The 9980-nt window shown below is 39.1% G+C and overlaps 1 pseudogene; it reads left to right on the forward strand.

Moving 5' to 3' along the window:
• Positions 1-5310: 5310 nt before the first annotated feature.
• LOC147460221 (uncharacterized) lies at positions 5311-6656 on the forward strand (annotated as a pseudogene).
• Positions 6657-9980: the final 3324 nt, after the last annotated feature.

Raw genomic sequence — 9980 nt, forward strand, 5'->3', positions numbered from 1 at the left:
GGACTTTCTTCAACCAGGTTAATGAACAATATATGCAAAGCCATGGCTAGATGTTGGTGTTGATAGATCCAAGGACTAACAATAGTACACAAGAAATTCTAGACCAACTCATGCATCATGAACCATTTTTCAAGTTGAGAAATTTGGATGTGCAATCGAGTATTCTTTTTGGCATTTGCAACACATTGACTCAGTTGAAAGTACCCCACTCTTCAAGTGAGTTTTCTGGGAAGAGAACATCTCTGACGATGATACTGAACAATGTTGATCAGAGGACAACATAAATGAACCAGTCAAAAATTGCTACTGTCTTCGGTGTTCATTGACAGAATGTAGTGGCAGTAAGCAATCAAATAGAAATGAAAGATGAGGATGAAGGGTTTCCACTTAGTGCTTGTCACAGACATTTGCCTCTGCATACAAGTATCACAAGTGAAACTAGAGATTTGGTTACCACTTTCTAGAAATCCAATACAAGAGTTTAACCTAACAAAAAGGATATTTGCAAGCACATGATTGAGGTAAAATGTGTCATCAAACATCCCATATATCTTCTAAATGACTCTCAGGTAATATTTTTTTCCTACAATGCAATCTTTGGTGACCTTGATTTCTATTGGAATAGTGCTCACAAAATTTGTAGTCTTTAGGCAGCATTCAGGTTTGGATGTACAATACCAAATTGGTAGTTTTTTGCCAAAAATCACTCTAGGACAAACCATACCAGTTTGGTACTCTTTGGGAAAAAATCATGTAGGCACCATTTCCCAGCTCCATAGTACCAATTTGGTGCTTCTTTGTATTTTGCATGGTTCCCAAGAGGATGCACAATACAATTTTTTGGTTGCAATGCCCGAAAGTATGGATATACATTCTCAATTTGGTACTTTTGATTTCCACCCACACTTGGTAGTGTAATACCAAATCAGGTTTTGGAAACAAATTTGGTGTCTTTAGCGTATCCTGCAGAGTACCAAACTAGAGAGATTGTACCAATTTTGGCTCTTTTCTGTATCTAGAAAGGTTTCCAATTTGGTACTCTGGATCTAGTTTGTAATTATGCATATACAGAAAAGTATCCAATTTGATACTATACGAGTTACTTTAGGTGTGTTCGCATACTACCTAAGGGGATCCACAGTAACAATTTGATACATTTGGGAACTTCCTAAACTCAAATGTATAGCACCAAATTGGATTTTTGGTGCTTTCAATGTTACCTGCAAAGTACCAAACAAGATGCATAATACCAATTTTGAAGGTTCTTGAAAAAATGGAAAGTACCCCATTTGGTACTACTGATCCAGATTGGCACTATGCAGTATACAAAAAAGGTTTTGTTTGGTACTATGAATTCAACTTGGTTCTATGAAGTGTACAAAAATGTACCCAATTGGGTACTATGCAGGGTGTTTTGAGTTTGCCTGCATAGTACCTTAGAAATTCACAGTCTCAATTTGGTACTTTTGGGCATCACTTACACTTGGTAGTATAATACCAAACTGGGTTTAGAGACAGATTTGGTGCCTTCATCATATCCTACAAAGTACAAACTGGATACATAGTACCAACATTGGCACTTTTCTCTACCCAAAAAATTCAGCTTGGTACTAGGGATCCAATTTGGTACTATGTAGTTTATAAAAAAGTACCAGATTGGGTACTATGCAAGGGGGCCTACATAGAACCTTAGGGGAGTGCTTTTATGCAGATTTTTACTATAAAAGTTGTTGTTAGTGTGCCCGCATAATAGTACCTTAGGGGATCCATAGTACCAAATTTGGTGCTTTTAAGCAGCATAGTACCAAAGATTACATGCAATTTAATTCTTTTGGGCACCAATCACTATAGGTAGTATAGTTTTAAAAATAGAGTATCTGCTTTTAGGGACTTGCATAGGTTACATAGAACTAAATTTGGTGCTTTTTTGCACCCAATTCAGTACTATAGTCTGATTTCTAGCAATACACTGCTAAATTTGATATATTTAAAGACATTGTGGTTTTTGTTGTTGAATTTGCAGAGAATTACAGCTTTAAATCGCAGAATAAGGTCCAATCCATGCATTGGTGGTCAATACAAGTAACAATACTGGTGCACGTCTGTTATATCGGGAATTCAGTAGGAGTTGTTGAGAAGAATTTGCATTTTTACATATCAGATGATAAGCTCCATGACACGCTCTTTATTCAGCATTGTTTTATGCTGTAGGATAATTGGATGAAACAATAAGGACACAATTTGTGTTATCATTGGGTATGGTCATGCCGCTTCACAATTCAAGGCACGACGACCACGCTATTTTGTAGCCAGGTATGACAGGATTGTATATGATGCATAACTTCTCTGCTTCAAGACATGGAAAAGGAGAGCATGATGGTGCAAGTTCTATAATCAAAAATCTTATGCAAGAAGAGCTAAAACCCGATGGCTGGCTGATGAAGTGTGTCACTGATGTGGTCAACCTTTTGAACGCGAGGTTTTAGCCAACTAGGGAAGGTGGGAGTGTCAGTACAAAGAGGGTGTTTTGGTTAATTTCACTGAATGAGGTGGTGCATTCTCCACTATGGGATTGTAAACCAATTGCAGGCTGATGGATACTCAACGCATAATCCATGTGACATGCGTTTTTGGATGCTGTCATGATTTTGTGATCCATGTGTGAATGGGTAGTGGAGGAGATGCAATAATAAGCACACATTGAAGATGGAAATATGTCTTCATCAAGCCATTGATAGAGCCATTACAAGAAGATATTGATGAGGATGAGGATGATGAGTAGAACTACAATTATCTGTGATCTACACACCCTTCTAGGCACCAACGTTCTAGTGGTGGCAATGGCAGCTGCTATGGAGATGTCGTCGCTAATGCTTCAACACCGCCTCGTAGTCAATGAGGCTCTTTACCTTCCCCTTCTTTGCCCGCCCCCACACCAGCCACGATATCGCCCTCTACTCCAGGGTTTGTGCGACTATCGACCATTCCTGGCTACACACCACTCGCTACTCCTCTGAGAGTCACCCCAGTCGACACTCCTCGCTTCGGGGCCCAAACTCCAATGGAGACACCTGTCGTTCATACCCCCATCGAGACACCACTCAAGATTCCACTTGAGACCCCTGACGAGACACCGAGCTTCATGTGTCACAAGTGAGAGGGATTGTTGTACTCGGTCGACATCAGTGACGGCAACATCATCTTCGATGACGACTGCAAGAAGGTGATCTCGCACATGGGCGGCCTTTGCTCTCAGGTATTGCGACACTAGGTCGATGACATGACGTGACCCCACATCGTACGAGCACGAGTATGCGAGCAAAACGGGCTTAAACACCCATATGGACATTCTCAGTTCTCGCTCCGGCATGGTTAGTATTTAACTTTACTCTCTTACATTTGTTGTATTTTAATAATAAGCTCAAAAATATACTGTTTTGTAATTATATGTTTATACTTACAAAAAGTCCTATTGTTTTTCTCTACAGAATCCAACAGATATGCCTCTTGGACGCGATGAGACCTCTGATTAGATGACGTCAATCTAGCCGTAGCCAGATAGCACCAGTTTTCTTTTGTCATAGCATGTATAATGAGATGATGTGTGTATGTCATTTTTGTAACTATTGGTCAACGATGTATTTTCTCAGCTACTGAAAATTGTGTTATAACTATTATATTTTGGTCAAAGCTTAACAATCAAGTGATTTTGCCTATGATGTGTATAATTTTGTCATTGTATTACTTTTGTCAATTCACTTTCGTCAAAATAATTTTCTCAATTTTCTCTATTTAAGGCTCTGCAGCATCGCAATGACCGTCACTAAATTGGATATTGTATGCATTGCTATAAGTATCGCTATATAGAGATGCATATAGCGACATTCTTGTAGCGAAGCCTTTAGTGACGGCGGGGGGTAAGAAAACCCATTGTATTTTTGTCGCTACAGCCGTCACAAGCCACCAAGGCCCAAGGCCTAAGTAGTAAGGCCTTGAAAATCAAAACTCTCTTCGTGCAGCACGAGTCACGACTCTATGAGTCTACGATTGCTGGCGATTCTAGAAGTGAAACATCACGCACGGCAGGTAGCAGGGTGCACACAACAGGCATTCCTGAACAAGAACTAGGAGGGCACGGGTGGCGGGCCGCGGGAGCAACTCAGCAAGGTCAGGAGTTGCAGGCACCTTAGGAGTCAGCCAACGGCCAGCCATTTGAAGCACGAGATGATGAGGCAGGCATCTCGGGAGTCGGCACGTATTGCTATGCAAGGGCAGGCCAACGGCCAGGGCTAGCAGCCTCTAGAGTTTGCCTCTTCAGGTATGCAAGGCTTTCATGCCCTCGGCCCCCTCTATATCTCTCTCTCTCTCTCTCTCTCTCTATTTTTTTAATAGGGGTGGTAGTAGGTATTGTTTACATTATTAAAAAATAAAGTGCTAAAAAAGCATAGAAATTTTGCTATTTTCTTTGCTTCCATGTTGCCAACCCAAGGTATCAAGTAGAAGGCGTTTTCAACCAATTTGTAATTCCATCATAGACCACATCGAAATTTTTGGAGGATCACCTTTAGTTTCTTTGATCTTATGCTTGCTTCATAAGGAGGAGTCATACTAACAAAGTTGAATGGCTCACATACTTGTCTCGGTGCTTGTTGCAGAAAGGATTCGTCTTCATCACATGCACACCAGATAGCTGAGAGAAATATATGTTTTCTATATTTGCCTTTAACACATTTGTTGCAATCCGAGGATCCATCTCCACAAAAAGTGATGGATGGAGTCCCTACTTAAATCTTCAAGCAATTTCAAAAAGTGTATGGGGTGTTTGAAAGTGTTTGGACTTTTTGAAAATTTGTGTCAAGCAATTAAAATATGTTCTTGAAGTGGCCTATAACCAGCTTATGATTAGGAAGTTTTCTACTAGCATAGTAGCTTATGCAAAGATGTTCTTTTTGTTAGCATGATGGAGCTGATGGTTTTATAGTCTTATGGTTTATTGGCATAAGTTTTTTAACTGCACTATTCAATTATGGTGAATTTGGGCTTCCCCCCAATTTGTCTAGGTATATATGTGAAGCAAGGACTTGTTGCTTAGTACATGACTAGATTTCATTTGAATCTTTTTGAGCTGAATATGTGCAAGTAGTTTGGTAACCATTAGCCCGTTGGAGCGCCACTAGCATCAAAAGCCTTATTAGCCAAGAGGTAATTCTGCAACACACACACATATTCACAAAGAACATCAATTTTTGATGCTTCCAAGACACACACGTGCACATGATTTTTGTATTAACATATTTTTTTAAGGCTATCATGTCTCAGAGGACTTTGTGGTCTATACCAAGATTCACTAAAGAGCATCCCCCTATGAAGTGACCAAAGAGGAAGCGTCGTACTAGGGATGACACTCATGTTGAGAAGAGGTGGAGGTTCAAGCACATGAGAGTAGTAGCATGCAAGCAAGCAACAATGCATTAAATGGTGAGAAGGATTCTAAAAGTCAAAAAGCCCTACGTAGGCTTGCATGAAATCCTACATGGGTTGGAAGCAAGGGTGCTTTTGAATGGACAGACTTTGAGTCTGTAAGTGCAATAATTTTTTGCAAATATTGCAAACAGGTAAAAAATTGCAGAAGTGAATTTGGAAAAAATGGTTCCATTAACATACAACATAGTGCATTTCTTGAGCATGCAGGTACAAGAGCTCATCAAGATGCTCATTATATGTGTAGTAAGAACAAGGTGAGCATAGTAGATGGTGTACAAAAGCGTCAATACATGGCGATGGTGAGTACAAAGCATCTTTTTGCTGCAACCTATCATGTTACCAAAGAGGATTTGGCTTTTAGTAAGTCTACCTCTACTTTGGATTTATTGGAAGTGTGTGATTGTTCATATCTAGTGAGAGATCTCTATCAAAATGATAAGGGTTGCAGCTCTTCATTACATTAGCGAAGATATTTTAAGAAAGATTCTAAAACGTCTTAAGCTTCAATGATAGATGAGTCCATAGATATTAGTTGTGATCAACACATGATTGTGTATGCATCATTTATTGAGGACTAAGAACCTGTGACTGTCTTTTTGGGATTGTTAAAGGTCGAGGAGGGCATTTCTCAACACTTGCATGAGCATGCGGATTTCTTTTTGGGAGAGATGCATTTAGAAAGGTCTAATATGATTTGCATTGGCACAGATGGTGCCTCGGTGATGGTTGGCCGATTGAATGGGGTCACTACTCGTTTTAAATGAGAGAATCCATTCATGACCTCTATCCATTGCATTGCCCATCGTGCTAGCTTATGTTTAGTATATGCTGTGAAAGTAAGTGCTTATGCGCAATTGATTGACCAAATTTTTAATGAAACTACCTCTACCTTTAGTAAGAGTTCCAATAAAAGTGCTAAATTGACTGAGCTAGAGAGAGAGTTTGGATGTGCAGTTCTTCAAATGAGTCGCATTCATAAAGTTCGGTGGTTAAGTAGAGTTCTATTCATTCATAAAGTTTGTGAGTCTCTTGAGCCATTGCTGATATTTTTGAAAGAGCATAGCTCTACTTTGTTTGACAAAGTTCATGATTTTCAATTTATGTATAGTTTGCATTTTATGGCTAACATGAAGTGCTACTTTGTCAAAGATATTCCAAAGTACATTTTTTGATGTTACCGTTGTAATTGGACTTAGAAGTCTATGGAGATTAGAAGAGAAAAATTTGGTAAGAATTTGGAGCTTGCTATAGCTTTTCAAATACAATTTTCACAATTTATAATTGCAAATTTGCGTGAGCGCTTTGCAGATATTGGACTTCTTGAATGTTTCAAGGCTCTCTCACCTTGTTGTTTTCCATTGGGTATTGCATACAAACATTTCGGTTATGATATGATTGACCACATACCTACCTCAAAGCTACCATCTCAATCCTTATGGCAGCAATGTCTTAGATCTTGGGGTTAAGTGTCACAAAAACTTGTGTGCTTCAACATTGATAAAAAAACCATTGTAAACAATCAAAGAGCCCAACATTTACATAGGATTGTGGTTGTTTGTATCCAGAACTAAAGACACCCATACACTATATGCAGCTCTTAAACAAGAAGCCATAATCCATATCAAGCTAAAAGACCAACCGTAAACCATATCCATGAAGCGAAACTTAAGCCATAAACCAAATCCAACCAGCCATAAATCAATATAGCAAATCAGCTAGAAAGTCGACCACAATCAACATCTATAATCAGCAAGCCATAAACCAAATCTGATTGGAAAGTCATCCATAAGGCACATCCACCAACCTCACATCATATCCAACTGCAAAACGGCAAGCCATACATCGCATCCAACTAGCCACAAACCAACCAAGAAAATGTACCTCAAAAACTAATATCCAGCTGTAATCAACAATTTGTACATGATTTTGCATACAACCAACCGTACATATCCACATTCCATGCACATCCATAACCCCAACAAAAATTGTGTGCATCCATCTTTTTTGAAACCAACCATACGCCAAGCCACAAAACCAATCATATGCCTTTCTTCTCCTTTGACCAAAAAAGAGAGAGCAACATGCATTTCTAGCAAAAGCATCATATCGCGACTTACCCATTAGGAAATTTTGGAGGTCATTTGGAGGGCCTTCTAAGAAATTTAGAATTTAGAATTTCTCTCTCTAGAAAATAGGTGTGGTAAAAGCAAATGTAAAGTTGGAATAACCATTCGAAAAGTGTACTTACAAGTAGATTCTTGCCACAATGTCATAACGATCGTGATGATTGAAGAATAAATCGTTTTCAGTTGCATTTAGTGAACGTCCTAGAATTGGAGGGAGTTTCCTGCACATGGAATGTATGAGTAAAGGAAATATCCTTCCAAACCTGCTCTCTCCTTACTCTCGCACTGTTTGTGCGTTGACCTTAAAGAAATCCTCCCTTTCTTGCCCTGTTGCACACATGGCTTCTTCTTCCACCCCGACAAATGTCCTCCTTAAGAGACCCTTCTATCATCTACACATTGACCTGGATCCCCAATATACGCCACTGTGTAAGCGAGGCAAAACTAACATCAAAGTGACACCGCTCATGACAGAGAGACTCAATGGAGAGGGAGCAAAACACTTAGATATTTGGACAAAAGGCTCACTCTATCCATTGAATCCAATGACAAATGCTTTCCCAGTATTTTCAAATCCCACTAACTTATGAGATTTGCAGGTAATGGAGAGAATGGATTTCTTGGCTACTGTAAAGCTCTAAACAACAAATCAGAAAATTATAAAGACATGGTGAAGCACCAAGCAAATGAGATTCAAAGACTTTCAAACTTGCATCATGAGGACCAAAAGACTTTAATGCAGTGCACTCAAGAATCACAGGTCTTGCGAACAAAGGTACGATCATTACAAAACAAGGAGACAATGTTAGACACTCGTGTACGAAAGAAGAAACTACGGAATCTTGAAATGTTGAAGGTAGGCTCTGGCGGCCTTAAGAAAATAATCCAAGCATTGAGGTGAGCATTGTAAACTGTCTAATTAATATAAATTAATCTAAGTGTTTGTTTATGTTAGTTATGTTTTCTTTGTAGAGATTCCATCTATCCAGACAACGAAAACATAGACCCGACGGCCAATGTAAGAAAGCGCTTAAAGCCATTGATAACTAGTGGTCTTGCAAAGGATATCATGCATGACAAAAAGTTTAAGGTTTTGCAACGAGATGTCGTTGACAGATTTATTTCAAAGAATGCAGTGCCTGCCAAGCATATACAGGGTACATTGGACTCCCTTGGAGTTAGTAAAAGAGGTTACTTAACTATTCAACAATCTATCTCTTCCATGTTTGTGAAGAAGGGAATAAAATCTAATCTTTTACCAACAGCTACAAGTGTTTGGAAGGAAAGACTACAGCTCAATAATGAACAGACAGACTTCATTGGATGTCCATTTCATATTCAAGATATTTATAGCTCACAGGGAACTACTGTCACTTATGATGAGTACAACAATATCTTCATGGACCTCACTTTGCTGCAAACTAGAATGGTAGAGTTCTACAATATCACATTCAAAGAGACAGGTGGCGTTCTACATTTTGTTTTGAAGCTAGATGAGTGTGAGATTCTTAAAGAGAAGAAGCTAGAGTGAGTTACAATCACATTAATGAATAGGGCCCTTTCCAAGTGTCCCACTAATGACCCTTCATACTTCAGTGTTCAATCAGAAACAAACATATGGTGGCTTGGTACATTTCAGGTAATCCAGTTATCTCCAATTTTGGAGCTCTAGCAAGTCCTCTATTGTACCTAAATGTTAGATTTAATTTTTGTATCTCATAAGGATTGATCTTGCAGGTAAAGAAAGAAGACCATGACATTTTATTTTGGGTGTTCCATCAAACTCCTATTCCAGATATCATTGATAGGCAAATGAATCGAGGAGAGGTATTGGCTGTAGATGGGAGAGGAGACTTTCAAATTCAATGGAATCTTGCAGGTGACCTCAAAACATTGAAGTGTATGTATAATTGTGGAATGGGTGCCATGGCAAAGTCTCCATGCTTGTATTTCATGGAACTTGCAAAAGTGATGGACCCAAAGTGGTGGCAAAAGGCTCCTATTCGCCACAATGAAGACTCTAATTTCCGACCAGTTCTGAATATACCACTTGTTAATGTCCATATTTGTACAATGCATGCTCTCTACCTAATTGTAGAGAAGTTGGTATATCTGTACATTGGGTTTGCTTGGAAAATAAAAAAGTCATCTGAACGACAAGTCGTTCTAGAGGCTTTGGAACTACTTTTGTCAGATATTGGTCTACATGGGGGCAATGTGAAAATACAGCGGGACAAAAAAAGGTCAACCAATGAGAAAGATGTACCCTGAAAACCATCCATAGGTGGGGTCAAGGAACGTCGTTTTCTATCTAAACCTCAAGGTATGAAAGATGTGAAGCTAACAAAGCGAGGGAGAGTATATCACTCT

The sequence above is a fragment of the Adiantum capillus-veneris genome, chromosome 4 (assembly GCF_014529385.1).
Source record: "Adiantum capillus-veneris isolate H3 chromosome 4, ASM1452938v2, whole genome shotgun sequence".
Classification (NCBI taxonomy): domain Eukaryota; kingdom Viridiplantae; phylum Streptophyta; class Polypodiopsida; order Polypodiales; family Pteridaceae; genus Adiantum; species Adiantum capillus-veneris.